The 18,726-nt window shown below is 43.1% G+C and overlaps 1 long non-coding RNA gene across 2 annotated transcripts in view; it reads left to right on the top strand.

Annotated features, from left to right (window-relative positions):
- The window catches only part of LOC115092521, a 74,579-nt gene that overhangs the window by 37,356 nt on the left and 18,497 nt on the right, over positions 1-18,726 (top strand). For both annotated transcript variants that reach the window (XR_003857017.1, XR_003857016.1), the window contains exon 2: positions 2,782-2,912. This is a non-coding gene — a long non-coding RNA (uncharacterized LOC115092521). The remainder of the gene's footprint in view (positions 1-2,781; positions 2,913-18,726) is intronic.

The following is an 18,726-nucleotide window of genomic DNA, read 5'->3' as shown; positions in this document are numbered from 1 at the left end:
GATGCTCCAGCTTGGGGTTATTGAGGAGTCCTCACCCATAGTGTTGGCCCCGAAGCCAGATGGGAGCATAAGGTTCTACATTAACTTTAAAAAGGACAATGAGGTCTCAAACTCAACATGTACCTGATGCCATGAGTGGATGAAATGATTGAGCATCTGGAATCAGCCCAGTTCATCTCCACCCTGGACCTTACAAAAGGGTTGGCAGGTGCTTTGCATGCCAACAGCAAAGGACAAGACTGCATTCTTGACAGCAGATGATTTTTCTAGTTCACCGTCCTGCTTTTTGGATTCCACGGCACCCTCACAACATTTCTTCGCTTGGTCAACTGCCTGCCCCATCCACATCATGGGTATGCAGCCACCTACTTGGATGACATAGTGATGTACAGCCCAGATTGGAAGACACATCTAACCCAAATCCAGGTCGTGCTAACTAGTCTGAGGAAAGCAAGACTAACGGCTAATCTCAAGAAGTGTTTGCTGGGAGGAAAAGTAGTCCAGTATCTTGGCTACACCCTGGGGAAGGGCAAGGTCCATCTGCAGACCAGGAAGATCGAGGTGATCACCCGGGTGCCAGTCCTACAAACATAAGCGAAAGTGAGAGCATTCCTAGGGGTTTATCCCCAATTACTCAGAGAAAGCGGAACTTTTCACAAGGCTGTTGAAGGAAACACCTGAGATGATGTTTCCTTTGAAAGAGAGGCAATATGCTCCGAACTGGTCCTGATAAGACCAGACTTCACCAAACCCTTCACAGTGCAGACTGATGCCTCAGAAGTAGACTTGGGAGCAGTCTTAGCCCAGGAGAAAAATGGCCAAGAATATCCTGTGGTTTACATTTGCTGGAAGCTGATGCCATGGGAGAGGTGTTACTCAGCAGTTGAGGAGGCGGCCTTGGCAGTCAAGTGGGCCTTAGAGGCCTTGCACTATTACCTGCTGGGATGGCAGTTCACACTCATAACTGACCACCAGCCACTCCTGTGGATGAGATGGTTCCTGTCCCTACAGCCCTTCAACTATTAAATACACCAAAGGGCAGGCAGGGAAAACACCAATACAGATTTCCTAATTAGAGAGGTGTCCCCAGTGCAGGCAGGCGCTCATCCCAACAAGGCTGAGCTGAGGGGGAGGGTATATGAGGGAGTATACAGAAAACTCCCTCAGACTACCTTAAAGAACCGGGCTCAACTGATTCGCTCAGTCCTTCTTAAAATACAAACACACAAGGATGTCTGGGTGAAGGAAGGAGCCCTTCATCAGAGTTTAAGGACTTAAGGCCTGAGAGGTTGAGAGGCCCCAGTGAGCAGGCAGGGACCTACCATATGCTACAGGGGTGGGCAAGTCCAGTCCTCGAGGGCTGCAAACCAGTCGGGTTTTCAGGATACCCCTAATGAATAAGCATGAAATAGATTTGCATACAACTGAGGCAGTGTGTATGCAGGTCTCTCTCATGCATATTCATTAAGGATATCCTGAAAACCCGACTGGTTTGCAGCCCTCGAGGACCGGAATTGCCCACCCCTGTAAGACCTACTACGTTTAAAGACTGTGATTTATCTGAAGTTAAGATGAGCTGCACACAGCCCTCAAAAGTTACTCATAAAAATACAAAATATTTTACAAAACTGACTCAAAGCCTAGAGAAATAAATAAAAAACAAGGTTTTGTCTACCCAGCACAATTCCCTTCTACTCCAGCTAACTAAGCCTTTCACTGCACTCATAGCTGATAATTCCATCCATATCCATACTCTAGTGAACTTTCAGTTTTTCTTATGCAATACATTTTTTTTTAAAAATGAGAACCACATTACACCAACTTTGCATTCCCTTCACTGGCTACCCATAAAATTCAGGATAAAATATAAAATACTTACTATCATTCATAAGAACATAAGAAAATGCCATGCTGGGTCAGACCAAGGGTCTATCAAGCCCAGCATCCTGTTTCCAACAGTGGCCAATCCAGGCCATAAGAACCTGGCAAGTACCCAAAAACTAATGGTTTAATACACAATTCTTCTTCTACTTGGCTCTGTTCTATGCTCCGTATCTATAAACCCGCTCGACATTTAAGATCACTAACACAAAATCTATTAGACATTCCATCACCACGACTGGCAAGACTAGACATTACCAGAAGGAGAGCGTTCTCTGTAGCAGGACCCTCCCTCTGGAATTCTTTACCGAATCCACTCCGTCTATTAGCAAATCCACTTCACTTAAAAACATCTCTGAAAACTTATCTGTTTCAATTAGCATTCAATGCTTCATCAGATACACAATAATCATGCAACCCCTCCTCCCCCCTTTATAGTATTTTTTTCCTCTGTGACCCATTATAACATTACAAAATGTATTCATCCTTCCCCCCCTTCAGTTACTTTCTCACCCCCCCCTCCCATTCCCCCCCCCCCCTTACTCTTATAGGGCGTTTGATGGCACAACTTTTTCTATTAAGATTCTCTGATTTAAAAAAAAATCTTTATTCTATTGTTTATATACCAATTTGTGTAATTTTTATTCTTTTTAATTTATTTTCTAATCTCTTATTTTATATTACTTTTTGTAAACCGTTTTGATAAAACTTACTACGCGCGTATCTTATAAAATCCAGTGTACCCTTTTTTAAAATGTACCTACATGGTTTTAGACAAGAGTTTAGTACTAAAATATTGTTGCTCTCCTCTTGTGATACCATCCTCTGAGGATTTGACTCTAATAGTGACATTTTGGTGCTGCTCGATATAACAGAGACCTTTGATATTCTTGATCACAGGATACTTCTAATGCGCCTGCAATCAATTGGAATCACAGGTTCACTTCATACTTTACTGACAGAACTCAGCAAGTGAAATCTGGGACTCAATTCTTAAATTGGAATGCATTGACAACTGGTGTTCCACAAAGGTCAGTGCTCTCTGCTACCTTAGTCAACATTTACTTATCACCTCTTTGTCAGTTATTAGCATGTTTAGGTATCAATTATCAAATCTGTGCAGACATTCAATTTTTAATACTGTAAACAACTTCATGGTCTGATACCTTGACCTAGGTGTCACTTTACATAAATTCCATTAAATGTTGGTTATCCCACATCAGATTAAAACTTAATACTGCCAGAACAGAAACAATATTCCTCTCTAGCATTAAATCCCCTTCCTACGATGTTCCAACCTCCTTTTTAATTTTCAAGGACAATGTAAACCTGTCACTCCTAAGGCAAGGAATTTGGGTATCATATCTGATTTAAACCTATGAAGTCTCACATTTACATCTACTGAATCATCTATTTATTTATTTATTTTTAATTTTTATATGCCGACATTCTTACATCCGATGTAAATCATACCGGTTTACATTAAACAGAATAGCAGGAAATAAATTTCCATAGTCTAATACAAAGAACATTTCTAATTAAAATTATTAACAAGCGAAAAGAAAAGGTAAAGAATTGGAATAAAGTTTAAATAAAAGAAAAATATAAAAGATTTAAAAAAAAAAAAAAAAACTACAAACACATGATTTCTGTTTAGTTCTACAATCGTTAATATCCAACAATCTAGATTACCTCAATTCCTTATACCTAGGCCTCCCTGCATGCACAATTCATCTTCTACAAAAAATTCTAAATTTAGCTGCACGTCTTTTGACCGGTGCTAAGTCCAGAGATCATATTACCGCAGTTCTGATTTCCCTACACTGGGTCCCCTGTGGCATTTCATATTCAGTATAAAGTTCTAATGTTGATATTTAAATTATCCCACAATTCCTCCATGTGGTTAAGTACTGTGCTCCAAATTTATAAGCCATCAAGACAACTTTGATCGTAAAATAAGAACCTGCTGGAAATACCCAGCCTAAAGTAGAAAGACTGGACGTTACCGGAAACAGGCTTTTTCAGTCAGCAGGCCTAGCCTTTGGAACTTTTCACCAGGTGCTGTACAAAACATTCCCATCATAAAAAAAAAGCTTTAAGTCTTAAAAACTACATTATTTAAAATGGCATTCCAATGAAGCTTCCCAATTTAACTGGCCTCCAATATCTTGCTTGTTATGAGCTCCCCGAATTGTAGGCAGACTTCCATTACGCCAATATTGTTTTATTAATTTTATTTGTTCTGTTTATGTATTTGGTTTTGATTATGTATGTTTTCATATGAAAACTGCCTCAGGCACTCTTTAATAGAGTGCGATATATACACCTCTTTAAATAAAGTAAATAAATAAATCTGTGTAATGCTTGTGTGGAATATGAAATATATTCGCACAAATAAACAGTGGCTCCTAAGGGAATGGGAAGCTTTCCTGTAGGTTGTATTGACTGGGTGGCCTATGCCACCTTTGTTTGAATTGTGAAGCCCTGATTGTTTCGTTTTGGTTAGAGTTGGGTTAGTCGGGCGGGAAGAGTTTGATTTATAGCTTCCGTATCCGTTGTGCTGTGGTCATCTATGAAGTATGGAACGGTGAAGTTGTCAGAGTTATAATTGTATTTTGTTTTAGTAATGAACTCCCAGTGTGAGAAGATGTGTTTTAAGTGTGCTTTGTGAGAATTGTTTCCAGCCGCCTTCGTTTTTTGAAAGTTTTGATGCACTAATGTATCAATGTTTCTGGTGCTACAAGTACTGACTTTTGAAACATTTGAATTTTTAGCTGGATGCTTCAAATATTGATACATTTAAACAACTTGGATTTTTATTGAAGCCGTGGGGGAAGTGAAAAAGTACTTTTTGGAAATAGACTCTGTTGATTCTAATTTAAAACATTTGTACTGCATAAGAAAAAGAAAAATTGAAAGTTCACTGAAGTGGAGATATGGATGGAATTATCAGCAGTGAGTGTAATATATGGCTCAGTTAGAGGAGTAGAAGTGAATTCTGCCAAGTGGACAAAACCTTTGGTTTTGTCTCTAGGCTTTGCGTCTGTTTTATAAAAGATTTTGTATTTTTATGAATAATTTTTGAGGGATGTGTTCCGTGTGTGTGTGTGTGTTCGTTCCTTGTGTGTGTGTGTTCGTGTGTGTGTGTGTGTGTGTGTGTGTGTGTATAAAATCTTTCCCTGGATCTTCAGTGAGAATTTTGTTACCAGAGGGTTGGAGGGGCAGACAGGAGGTAGCTGGCAGATAGATGTTTTTCTGTATCTGTGCACGTGAGGAGAACAATTTAATTTAATGTGGATAAGTGCAAGGTGATGCATATAGGGAAAGTAATCCATGCTGTAGTTACACAATGTTAGGTTCCCTATTAGGAGTTACCACCCAAGAAAAAAATCTAGGCATCATAATGGGTAATACACTGAAGTCATCGGCTAAGTGTGCTGCAGTGGTCAAAAAAGCAAAATGTTAGGAATTATTAGGATGAGAATGATCAATAAAATGGAGAATATCACAATGCCTCTGAATTGTGAGACCACACCTTGAGCACTGTATGCAATTCTGGTTGCTGCATCTAAAAACAAATATATAGTTGCACTGGAGAAGGTACAGAGAAGGGCAACCAAATGATAAAGGGGATGGAACAATGAGGAAAGGCTCAGCTTGAAGAAGAGACAGCTGAGCGGGGATATGATAGAGATCTATAAAATCATGAGAGGACGAGAACAGGTAAATGTGAATCAGTTTTTTTCAGATAATAGAAGGACCAGGGGGCACATTTAAAACAAGTAAAAAAAATTATTTTTTACTCACCGCACAAATAAATTCTGGAATTCAATGCCGAAGGATGTGGTTAGGGCAGTTAGTGTAGCTGGGTTTAAAAAAATGTTTGGATAAGTTCCTGGAGAAGTCCATAAACTGCTATTAATCAAACTGACTTAGGGAATAGCCACTAATTTTTGCTGGCATTAATAGTATGGGATCTATTAAATGTTTGGGTACTTGCCAGATAAATGTGACTTAGATTGGCCACGGTTGAAAACAGGATGCTGGGCTTGATGGACCCTTGGTCTGACCCACTATGGCAACTTCTTATGTTCTTAAAGTGTAATTGAAAGAGTCTGGTTCTTGTGTATGAAATCTACATACTGCACCCTCAAAATAGGAATAAAAGAGTGGTACCAGAGACCTTGCACTTTTAAACATGTGAACCTTTGTGCATGGCTAAAAATAAATGTCCTTTCACACAGATCATTAACCTTTAACAAGTTTTGCAATCTCTGCCGCAAGTTTTCATATATCGATCTGACACAATGTGGAAGCTAAACTCAGAAATGGCTCACCCGGTAGCCATGGGAAAGGAAGGTATGATGAAAGAGAAGAGAGCAGCCCGCCTCGTGGTATACACACAAGCCTCATACAAGGTGGACATCGATCTGCATCCATAAAGGGGCTCAGTACATTCAGAATATCCAGGGAGGAAGGTGGCTGTCTATTGATTTAGTCCCCTTTTCTCCCAGCACTGATTACACAGTTGCAGATTCACCAAATGCATCAGAATGCCAGGCTGGGTTCTGACCTGGCCTGGCAGCTCAGCAGCGGTGTTTCCAGGTCAGGTTTTGCGCTACGTTCACCTCTCAGGCAGATTCTGTAAAGATTGCAGGAGAACGCATGCTCGGTGTCGAGCACGTGCTCTCCAGACACACGTCCAGCCACCTCTCCTGGGCGCAGGATCCTATATTTAAATGAGGGGTGTCACGCTAAAAGGAAGTGCTATGGGCGATTATACGCCCCTAACGCTCCTTGGCCCAGGAGAGATGGCTCTGTCAGCGGATTTAGGAAACTGATCCTCAATTTTACGAGCGTCGGTTTTCCGAAACCAGCTAGTGATCAGTTAGGAAAACGGACACTAGTAAAACGGAGCATCCATTCTCCTGACTGGCCAGCACTTTAAAAACAATTTTTTTTTTTACATTTTTGGTTCCTCCGACTTATCACCAAGATATTAAATCGGCAGGTGTACAGAAAAGCAGTAATTTCCGGTTGCTCATAAATTAACACCCTTCAGTGGAGTGAATGAGTAATAGCCTCAGTCACATGCATTTGCATGTGACGAGCACTATTAATTTCGGGGGGTTGGCTGCGCGTTTCCACGCACTTTCACCCCTTACAGGGGCTGATGCAATACAGTGAGCTCAGCCGAGTGCACTGTATAACCCACAGTCGGACGTGGGTTAAACAGGCGCCAATCCACCCCCTAATGCAATAGGGGGATTAGCGTCTATTTAACGTGCTTTTGATGCAGAGTAAATGAGATAGCACTCATCACATGCAAATGCATGTGAATGAGGCTATTACTCAGTCACTCCGCATTCAAAAAAATAAATGTGCGTCTCAGACGCACATTTATCGCCCAGATATCAACGCATGCCTGGAGCAGGCGTTAATAGCTGAGCGCATTGAAAAAAGTACAGAAAAGCAGAAAAAACTGCTTTTCTGTACTTCTTTAAAAGTTTAAACAAAAAAAAACAACCCTCTGCCAGCCGGTTTGAAGGCCATCGCTGGAATGCTCGGCGTCTGTGTTCATAACCGGCAGACCGCGGGGTCGCGTTAGCAAGGAGGCGCTAAGGTCACGCTTTCCGCGCTTTTTATTGCATCGGCCCCCTAGAGAGAGGCGGAATTACCAGGCCAAAAGAAGAAAAATAAAAGCCCAAAAGGAAGCTCACGCATCGCATCGCCTGTGGGTAATTCTTATCGTGCTACGCAAAACTGTTTTGGCTGAGTGGACAAGAATCATTTTAGAACAGTATCCCCCCTCCCCCGAAGAAAATAATTTTTGAGGACATTATTTTTTACCCATGTGAGAATTGCCCGCTCTCGCTGCGGTGAAAGGTCGGGACAACATTTTAGCAGCTTTCAGGCCGATTCAGTAAAGTCCCCGGGAGAGCGGGCACACAGGCCACTCGTCTGTGCGCGCGATACAGTATTTAAATGAAGCCCGGCGGTAGAAAAGGGCAAAAGGAGGCGTTAGGGACACTAGCGCTTCCCTAGCGCCTCGTTTTTGACAGGAGCGGCGGCTGTCAGCGGGTTTGATAGCCGACGCTCAATTTTGCCAGTGTCTGTTCTCGAGCCTGCTGACAGCCACGGGCTTGGAAACCGGACGCCGGCAAAACTGAGCGTCCGGTTTTTGACCCGACAGCCGCCGGCCTACTTCCAATTTTTTTTTTACTCTTCAGGACCTCCAACTTAATATTGCCATGATATTAAGTCAGAGGGTGCACAGAAAAACAGTTTTTACTGCTTTTCTGTGCACTTTCCCGGTGCCCGGAGAAATTAGCACCTACCTTTGGGTAGGCGCTAATTTCTGAAAGTAAAATGTGCGGCTTGGCTGCACATTTTACTTTCTGAATCACACGGGAATAACTAATAAGGCCATCAACATGCATTTGCATGTTGCGGGCGCTATTAGGTTCGGCGGGTTGGACGTGCGTTTTCTGCCCCTTACTGAATAAGTAGTAAGGGAAAATGTGCGTCCAATGGCAGGTAAACAGTGCGCTCCGTCGCAGTGCACTGTACTGTAGCGGCCTGTTTGTGAGGAGTTGTGTCCTGGGGAGGGGGGCAAAGGACCGCGGGCACCGGTCCCGAGCTGCGGGGCAAAATTTTAAAAGGAAAAAGTACATGCATCCTTCCGCTTTGAAATTTAGGGCATAAGTCTGGGGGACGGGGGAAAGGGGGGGGGGGGAGAGAAAGTACCTGCAGGTTTCGTCCGGAAACTCACACTTTGAACATTGCTTCCCCTCCCCGAGAAACCTTAAAAGATCTTGTTATTAAAGAAAATGCTAGAGGCAATACGGGCTTTTTCTTGCAGCTGGGAAATTTATGTAAATGTCGGTGTGCCCGCCTACATAAGAAGACTTGAAAATTTCCCGTTACCTTCCCAGCAGTAGAGTACCAGCCAGCTCCTTGTGTGTGTGTGTGCGTCTCTCTCTCTCTGTTTCAGAATTATTGTTGATATTTTAGTTTATCAGAATGACTGTCGCGTTTGAGTGAAAGGCTGTGGTGGATCAGGTGAACTCCCCGCCATGGCTTAAGTCATTTCCTGCTCTCATCAGGGGGTTTGATATTTTCAGACCGAGAGGAGCGTTAGAAACCCCAGTAGCAGACAGTGATTCATAAGATTGGGAAAGCAATGATCATCTGCAGCGTTTTTCTCTCGCTCTCTTTGCAAGGGAGAGAGGGGGATTCAGTTTCCCCGGCATGTTCACTCCCCTTTGCCACCGCTCAGTCTAAAGGGCATTCTGTGAATTAATGAATGAATAAGAAGTAAAGGAGAAATGTTTGTAATCTCTTTAGTGTGCTACTAGTTTGGTCCTTTTTTTTCAGTTCTGTAGTTTATATGAAAATCTATTTTTTAATTTTAATTTTTTGCTTTAAGACATCACAAGAACAGTACAAACATTGTTCGATACATTTGGAGACTACAGCGTTCATTATGCAGTGCACTTAGGAGCCTATTTATTGAAAAAAAAAACATTAACAGAAATCTGCAGCGCATTTGGGGGGAGGGATCATTTTCAAAAACATTTACACGCAAGAAACACGAGTTTAAAAATTGCCTGGGGTTTGCGCTTACTTCTATGCACGCATTAAAAGGGGGCGGGGAGTTTTATTTGTGCGCACACTTTTGGTTTGTAAAAGAGAAGAGCGTAAATGAGTGCACGCAAGCGACACCCTTCAAAGAGCGGGCGCAGCTTTGCACGGGCGAGTTTGTGTGCATTTTTTATCATACGATGCACGTATGTTCGCTTTGAAAATTGGAGGAGCTTCTGTGTTTTTGCAATGTGCAAGTTCCACAGGTTGTTGTAAAATGAGCCTCTCAGAGGGTGATTTTTATAATGGTCTCTACAGATAATAAACATTTTTACCTGCAGAAATCCAACTGCCTGAAAATTGCCCTCCCTGTAAGTGGGCAAAACTGTGCGTGGCATCCCACACTGCATGCGCTTTCCCTCGCATGGTAGTGGAGGTATTCCTGGGGCAGACTTTAATGGCAACCTCTTTGGGTACATTCTCCTTTGGCAATTTTCAAAATGAAAGCGTGCGTGCACTCTCACTTTGAAAATTGGTGCAGAGTCAGAAGGTGGCTAAGCAGTGTGACGAGGTGGTGGCTGAGGCCAGAGGGATATAACCAGCAGGAAAAAGGAGGTGATAATGCCCCTGTGCGGGTCACTGGTGAGGCCTCACCTGGAGTACTGGATTCGGTTCTGGAAACCTTATTTAAAAAACTTTTAAGGACAGAATGGAAGCAGTCCAGTGAAAGACGACCAAAATGTGTGTGGGATTCGCACAGAAAGCCATATGAGATGAGACCGTTTACCCTGAAAGAGAGGAGAGTGCACGCATGCTTTCATTTTGAAAATTGCCAAAGGAAAAATGTACCCAGCAGAGACATGAAACAGACCTTCAAATACCTAAGAGGAATGAAGGATGCACGAAAATCAAATCTTTTCACTGGAAATAAAGCAGCAAAACTAGGGGAGCTCACAATACAAAACTCCAAGGAGAAGATGCAGGAGCAGTGTCAGGAACTATTTCTTCCTGTGCATCCACCGCAGAAAGAGCGGCGGATACATGGAATGGTGAAGGTGAGAACAGTAATGGAATTCAAAAGGGTGTGGGACAAACACAGAGGATCCCAACTGGCTGGAGAATGGAAATGAAGAAAGGGGGTAACTTTTCCATTACACCGTGGGGGGGTAGCGGTTGCTGCTACCCAAAAATAAACTTGCTGGGCAGACAGGATGGACCACGTTGGTCTTTATCTGCCGTCTTCCGCTATTTTACTCTGTAACTCGCAGACTTGGCAGCAAGAGGCCAGGTTGAAAAGTGCCCTCTGAGGAGATAAAATTTCTCGCTGTCCTCACCGGTGCAAAGTTTGCAGGTACTTTTTACCCTTGAACCGTCCACTAAATTTTCAAAAGGAAAGTATGCTGCACATTTCCCCCTTTGAAAATGATTCCAGAAAAACTAACCATACATGTTTACACCTGCTAGAAAATGCTTGAAGGCTTGCTTTTTTTCTCAAAATATTTTCTCAATCTATTTCTATATTTTATTCTTCTGGAATTTCTCACTGTTTTATAAATTGTACAAGTGATGGGTAGTTTGTTTTGAGTGTTCTTTTATTATTCTTTGTATAGTTTAAATTTTTATTGGTATTTTATAATTTCATTTGTAAATCACCTTGATTTGTGCTACAGAAGAGTGATCAAGAAAATTCAATCAACTAAGCTAAGCCCTTGCCCGAAAAAAGAATTGCATGCATGCTTTTGGAAAATCCAACGTGCATGTGTAAAAAAAAAAAAATGCAGATTTTGCTCCAGTGTCGCCCCCTGGAACACCTCCTCCTGCTGCGGATAGAAGTAGATGCCCAGAGACTCTGTGTGGGTGGTCTCTTACCTGCATATGGTGCAACTCCAACGTTACTCTCTGCATCAACGGCAGAGGATGGCAGGAAATTCAGATCAAACAGTTACCAACAAGGGCCCTGAACTTGGTGGTCGGTGAAACAGATAAGTGTGGGAGCTTGCTGAGCAGACTGGATGGGCCGTTTGGTCATTGTCTGCCTTCATTTCTTTGTATTTCTGCAGCTAAAGCACCATTTTGTACCTTGGAAATGCCCTTGAAAATTATCCTCCCTGTGAGATTCACTGAAGGGCAAAAAGTGGGATGAAGCCTCCCATTACCCTCTCCCCATCCATCTTCCCCCCCGCCTCTAAGATTCAGGAAGCAAACGATGGGGGTAGGAGAGAACATTCCTCTGACTTCCCCTGCTGGCACTGATGGACAAAATGGTGCCGGGGGATTTCATGCCCTCTTTTGCCTCGCAGGGCAGAGGTGTGGCTTAACAAATAGGCTTAACACAAAGCATCAGTGCTGAGGAGATTTGCATTAACTTATTTTAACATTACCGAGTTGCTTTGCGTGAATTTGCATGCGATGCATAAAGTGATTTTATTTTCTGCTTTAGCAGTAACACAAGTGAGTGCCTTACTATTAACACATTAACGCGGCCATCTGCTGCACGTTAAATGCTTTTTTATAAACAGGCCCCTTAATGTAGGTTTGGAGATCACTGTCCTTTTATCTGCTGGTCCATCCCTCAACCCCTACCCCAGCTCCAGCAGCAGCAGCAGCAGCAGCAGCAGCCAGGGATCCAGAGAGGGGATCCCGCCTGACATTGGAGGTGTGGAGGCACTTTACACTCATGGAGGATCAGCATTTTGCAGAATGCGTTCACTTTCAAAAGACTATCAGTCGAAGGAAGGTACTGGTCCAGCTTTCAAAGAATGGCGTTTGCCGTCATTTGCAAAAACTCCTGTCAGTGTCAGTTTCAAGGAAGGCTGGTACTAATTTCGGGATCCCGCCATCCACTTAAAGGAGCAGGAAAGCAAAGCAAAGGGGGAAATTCACCTAAGCTGACCATTTGGCACCCTTGCTGCAGCTGGCAGTAAGGGATTCCCTAGAGAGCCAAGGAAGGTGGGAGATTTGTGCTGTAGGAACTGATAGAAAAGGTCAGGGAAACAGTGGGGGCCTTTTAATCAGAGCATGAAGAGTGGGGCAACAGATCCGTGCGAAGCAAGAAGCAGTTGGGGCACCTGTTCACCAGTTTGTTCAGGATATAGGCAGGCACTAGGTGAACTTCCACCTATCTGATGATGTAGGGGTTAATGGAGCAACAGGCACCCCTTCATGAGTTGTCTTGGATGCCAAGACTGAAGTGGATTGCCACCTATGGCATCAGGATTGGTCATACATAATAGAGAGGTAGAACGAGGATGCCACGGAGAATTTGGGTTCAACAACAGCCACCTTGGGTGAGATCATGCCTCATAAACTGTATCCTGGTAGAGAAGACACAGGATTCCTAGCAGGAACAGACTCCACCACCAGAAGTGGTGGTGCTTGTGGACTCCTTACGCAGCTGCAATGCCAAATCGGCTCAAACTCCTCGCCCAGCCGGACATTTACATGCTGGCCACTCTGTGTGACCCACAGGCAAAAGGAAGCATTGCCCTGCAGTCCAACAGTCTGACTTTACTGGAAGGAGAAACTGGTGGCTAGGGTTTAAGAATGTCAGCGCCAAAGACAGAGAGGGACTGTGCGGGTGGAGACGAAAGAAGGAGTGGGCTCCCCATGCGGTGGCATCAGCAGTAACCTGAAAGACATCACTTCTTCCCCAACCTTTATCCGCCACTCCCCTGTGACCACCACATGAAAAGCTCTCCTGCCACAGATTATAGCTTCAGCAGCTGAAAACGGAGACCGCTATTTTTCCCCACACCTCACCCCACCCTAGCAGCAGAGACCTCTGTAAAAATTGGTATCTTGGAGAGCCATCATGGACACAACGACCTGTTGTCTTACTTGGCAAACAAGGTTGTGGTCTGGTCACACTTCACCACGCTGGCCCAGCATTTATTTTCCTACCCTCCAACCAGCACATCTAGTGAACGGGCATTCTCAATGGCTAGGGACATCTTTTACCCTTGGCACCAGAGTTGATGTAAAAGTTGGTCTTCCTTAAGACACTCCTCCTCCTCCTGCTAGATTTCCCTGAATTTGCATGCAAGTGGCAGGAGGACTGCATGCACAGCGACACTAAACTGATGCCTATACTTTTCAGTCTTGCCATCTTTATTGTTGTCATTTGCTGCTCCTACCACTGCTACCTGGGCCTGCTCTTCATACTTTGCCTCTTTGTGTGGGTCAACGCCTTGCTGTGGTGTTGGATCACCTGTTCCTGTCCAGCCTGTTCCCCCATGGTGCCTGTCTCCTGGTTTATACTAGGGCATTTTGCTCACCCCACAAAAATCCTCTATAAGTCTTCTCCTATCCTGCCCTTCTCTGGCTTCCTTGGGATCTTGGAGTCTTGTTGCTGCTGCCCAGCCTATTCCTTCTGCTCTGCCTCTCGCTTGGTTCATTGCCTGACTGTACTGATGCCTGTCCTCTTACTGCCTTACTGCATGCAGAGCCTGGGGGGTGCTGATGCCATGTCTCTTGATGCCTTACCCCTCTCTCAGTGTCAGGGTGTAGATGCCACTGTGCTTGTTGCTATACCCCTCCTTGTATGCCTTGGGGTCTTCATGCCACTACTGATGCCTTTTACCCATCCCATGGTGCCTTGGGTGTTGTTCATGCCATTGATGTTATGCCCTCTGCCACGTTTTTGGTGGCTTGGGCTGATCATGCCACTGCTGGTGCCACTTTTTCCCCACTCTTGGAGTGCAGTTCACTTTGCAGTTGATGTTTGCCTGCATGTTTTATTAAACTTGATAGAAAACCCCAATGTTAATGTACAAAACAGGACACATTGCTACTCCCATTGACTTTAGTGGAAACAAATGAAACGTAACAAATGAACTTGGAAACCGAAACAAAATAAAATGACAACTGGATCAAAATAGCAAACCAAACATTTTTTCCATACATATCCCTACAGGGTAGTAGACACTAATTACTTGGGATGCTCACACAAAATATTTTGTTTTTGTTTTGGGGTTTTTTGGTTTTTTTTTGGGGGGGGGGGGGATTTTCCTTTGTTTAATGTTTGTTTATGGCCATAAAACAATATGTCACCAGATGCCACTATATGACTGGAGCCTGCAGAGGAAGGAGTGACAAGTACAAATCTAATTGATTAGACCTAAAAGAGCTACGATTAACAAATGGAGAACACTGTTTTAAATTTTAGACAAAGTATCAATCATAATTCATGGAATGCCATTCAATCAATGCATTCTTTGTGAAATGCAAGGCAGTTTTACAGCAGCACGCAGCATTTGAATACCTCACCCATATTTCCTACAAACACTTTTAAAAATCGGGCCAAAAGGGCCACACATGTCAAAACTGGGGGTTATTCGTGTGGCTGGGCCTTGTGCACGCTGCGTGCGTTTCAGAACGGGCCCAGCCATGCACGTAACCCCCGTTATGCACAGAAGTGCCAGGCCTTGCAAAAGGGCAGGCTGGGACAGCGCCAGTAGCCACTTTCCTGGGGCAGCGCACGCTGGTAGCTGGCTGGCGCGCGGAAATTACTACTGCTCAAAGGAGCAGGTTAGTTCAAAAATAAAAAAAAAATAGATTAGTTAGGGTAGGTTTAGGGGTCGGGGAGGAAAGGGGAAGAGGTAGGAAGAGTAAGTTTAGAGCTAGGAAAGTTCCCTCCCAGTCTGCTCCTTAATTAGAGCGGACTGGGAGGGAACGGGGGGGGGGGGGGCCCAATTGCGTGGCTGTGTGTATTTTCCTGGGGCAGCGCACGCTGGTAGCTGGCTGGCGCGCGGAAATTACTACTGCTCAAAGGAGCAGGTTAGTTCAAAAATAAAAAAAAAAATAGATTAGTTAGGGTAGGTTTAGGGGTCGGGGAGGAAAGGGGAAGAGGTAGGAAGAGTAAGTTTAGAGCTAGGAAAGTTCCCTCCCAGTCTGCTCCTTAATTAGAGCGGACTGGGAGGGAACGGGGGGGGGGAGGCCCAATTGCGTGGCTGTGTGTATTTTTCTAAACCCCCCCCCCCCCCCCGCACGTGGAGCAGGCCACATCCAGCGCACACGTGTGTGCTGCTGCATGCATGTTATAAAATAGCTGTGTTCGTGTGCTGGGAACCGCAAGCATATTTTTTTTTTTAAATCTACCTTTTTATGAATTCTGCAAAATGATCCTATGCAAGTCCTGAAATTAAATAAATGTGGCAGTTGACCTATTTAAGTTAAGTTAGGACACGGCTTATTTTGCATGCTTCCTTTAACCATTTTTCAACCAATTTCTTTGAAGTTGCACTAAATGTGGCAAGTCTGTAATTGAAGAGCTCCCTACATTTCTCCAGTCATATGGCAAGGTTATACATTTTCCTTATTTGTTGCTGGATTGGGTTCTTACAGTCAGGTTCTTGGTAGCAGGCATTCGGAATACGGTGAATTTAATTTTCAAGAGGACCTTCGTGGGTAAAACAGTAAGATTGCCTGCCCAATGTTAGGGTAAACTTCCATACATATGACGCATTCGCATGTTACTTTACCCAGACAGATCAGAGGCATTCCTGGGAATGGGATTGGGGAAGGGTTTGGATTTACACACATACTTTTGGATTTTAAAAGGCCTGCACGTAAGTGTTCCCAGTTCATTTGTGTAGATGTTTTAGCAAGTGCAGCATGTGTGAGCAGATTTGGTGAGCTGACTTTAAAAGCAGAGAAGTCGGCTTGGACAATTGGTATGAATTACACGTGTTTTTGCTGACTTTTTTTTTTTACACATGCAAAAGGACTTTTGAAAATTGCTACTTTTAGGCACATAAACTCTCTGAAATTCACTCCATTATGCTGACTGGTCGAAAGGCTTGAGGCACGTAAATGGGCTTTTTAAAATTGCTACTTTTATGCCCGCAACTCCTTTGAAAATTGCTTCCATTATGTTTAGTGATACTAAATGAGAGCAGGCAGTAGCTTAGTCTAATCCTTGATAATAATGTATGTAGAGTTGAAAATACAATCTACATGCATGATTTTCCTTCCTCAGGAACATTGCTAACCCGCAGCTAAAAATATACACGTTGTGCAACAATGCATGTACTTTCACACATTGCGGGGAACAGTGCATGCACTTTTAGCTATACCGTAACCGTATTAGGGCAGTTTTCAGTTTACTTGCGGAAATTGCTAGTTACCCACAAAATGACTTTAAAAATTGCCCTTGTAGTCAATTACTCAAGGGAATGCCTGAACCTTTAATGAGATGGTCTGTTGGATGGTGTAATGGATTTCAGATAGATCAAACTAAACAAAGGAGACTTTGATTTCTGCGACTACTAGTAAATCCAAAGAATAGTAGCTACTCAGCAGGAGTGGTTCCAAACTGGTCTGAGATTATTTACAAGGCAATAGTTAAGCGGGTTGCATTCCACAGGAAACAATGAGTTGTAACAGCTCTCTATTTCTATAATAAGCGTTTGTACTTTGATTCAAAAATGTAGTAATGGACTCTTCTAGTAGTTATCTTCCTTCCACATCAGAACCTAGGACAGTTCACTGTAATGGAGGGAACAGGGAAATCTGAATAGGAGTGTGAAAGGAATATGTGGGACTTTTTTTCCCTTCTTGTTTCAATTCGTTTCGTTTACTGAACTGAAATAAAATAACACACTAAAACTGGCCCAAACTACCCTTCCTGGATCCCACCCCTGCCTCTTGAGGCCTTCGCCATAAGCTTCTACTCACCCCACCCCAGAAGTCTCGGGTTCCTGTGTAAGTAATCAGACCATGGATATATGACAGTTTCTAAAGCACATGAAGTGATCAGAATTGTAAGAGCAGAAAAGGAGACACAAAGTCTTGCAATACATATTGTGAATTTTAAATTAGGATCTCTAGAATTAGACCAGTCCAGGAGATGTTGTAACTGCTCTTTAGTACTACTGCAAAATAAAATCTATGTATCCTTTCCACTAGTTCAGGCCTTCTCAAACCATTCCTTGGGGATACCTACCTAGTCAGGTTTTCAGAATATCCATAATGAATATGCATGAGAGAGATCTGAATACAACAGAGGTGGTGCATGCAAATCTCTCTCATGCATATTCCGAAAATCTGACTGACTAGGTGTACCCTGAGGACTGGGTTGAAAAGTACTGCACTAGAGCAGACCATTTTTATTTATATTCTTGAAGAAAAGATGCCACTGATTGGCTTGCATAATGACTCATTATGTCAGAAATCATGGTGATCCAATAACAAAGCCTTTAGCTTGCAAAGAAACACCCCTTAATTTCAAACATAAAAAATATTAGTTAAACCCAGGGATGTCAGTTCATACAAAAATGAATTAAGATGGATATAATTTGTAACTACTCTTTGTCAAAGTAGTCCTACTGAGTTTGTAATTGTGGAATATCAGTGAACAAGGATTCTAGGTCAAAATTCAATAGTAACTAGAATTTAATCCTGAAAATGTACGGTTGGGTCACCATCCAACCATCCACAATAGTAGTAAATCTGTTTAAAAAAAAAACCCCCAAAAAAACCTTTTTCCTTTCCATTTGGAACATAAGAACATAAGAAATTGCCATGCTGGGTCAGACCAAGGGTCCATCAAGCCCAGCATCCTGTTTCCAACAGAGGCCAAACCAGGCCACAAGAACCTGGCAAGTACCCAAACACTAAGAAGATCCCATGCTACTGATGCAATTAATAGCAGTGGCTATTCCCTAAGTAAACTTGATTAATAGCCGTTAATGGACTTCTCCAAGAACTTATCCAAACCTTTTTTGAACCCAGCTACACTAACTGCACTAACCACATCCTCTGGCAACAAATTCCAGAGCTTTATTGTGCAATGAGTGAAAAAGAATTTTCTCCGATTAGTCTTAAATGTGCTACTTACTAACTTCATGGAATGCCCCCTAGTCCTTCTATTATTCGAAAGTGTAAATAACAGATTCACATCTACTCGTTCAAGACCTCTCATGATCTTAAAGACCTCTATCATATCCCCCCTCAGCCGTCTCTTCTCCAAGCTGAACAGCCCTAACCTCTTCAGCCTTTCCTTATAGGGGAGCTGTTCCATCCCCTTTATCATTTGGTTGCCCTTCTCTGTTCCTTCTCCATCACATCACAGAAAGGGTCTAGCATCCTACCCTTAAAAATTTGCAAAACATTAATGCAGAAGTTAAAACAAATATGTTTTTTGTTTTCTAAAAATGGAGAGTTTATACCATTTTTGGTTTCTAATCAATCTTCAACCATCCATCAGGCTGAGATGATCCTTTAATTGTTGCATATAATCAAGAAGTGGTACACAACTGTAAG

This window comes from Rhinatrema bivittatum, chromosome 5 (assembly GCF_901001135.1).
Source record: "Rhinatrema bivittatum chromosome 5, aRhiBiv1.1, whole genome shotgun sequence".
NCBI classification, from domain to species: domain Eukaryota; kingdom Metazoa; phylum Chordata; class Amphibia; order Gymnophiona; family Rhinatrematidae; genus Rhinatrema; species Rhinatrema bivittatum.
The sequence above is the reverse complement of the archived record's forward strand: the minus strand, read 5'-3'. Positions and strand labels throughout refer to the sequence as shown.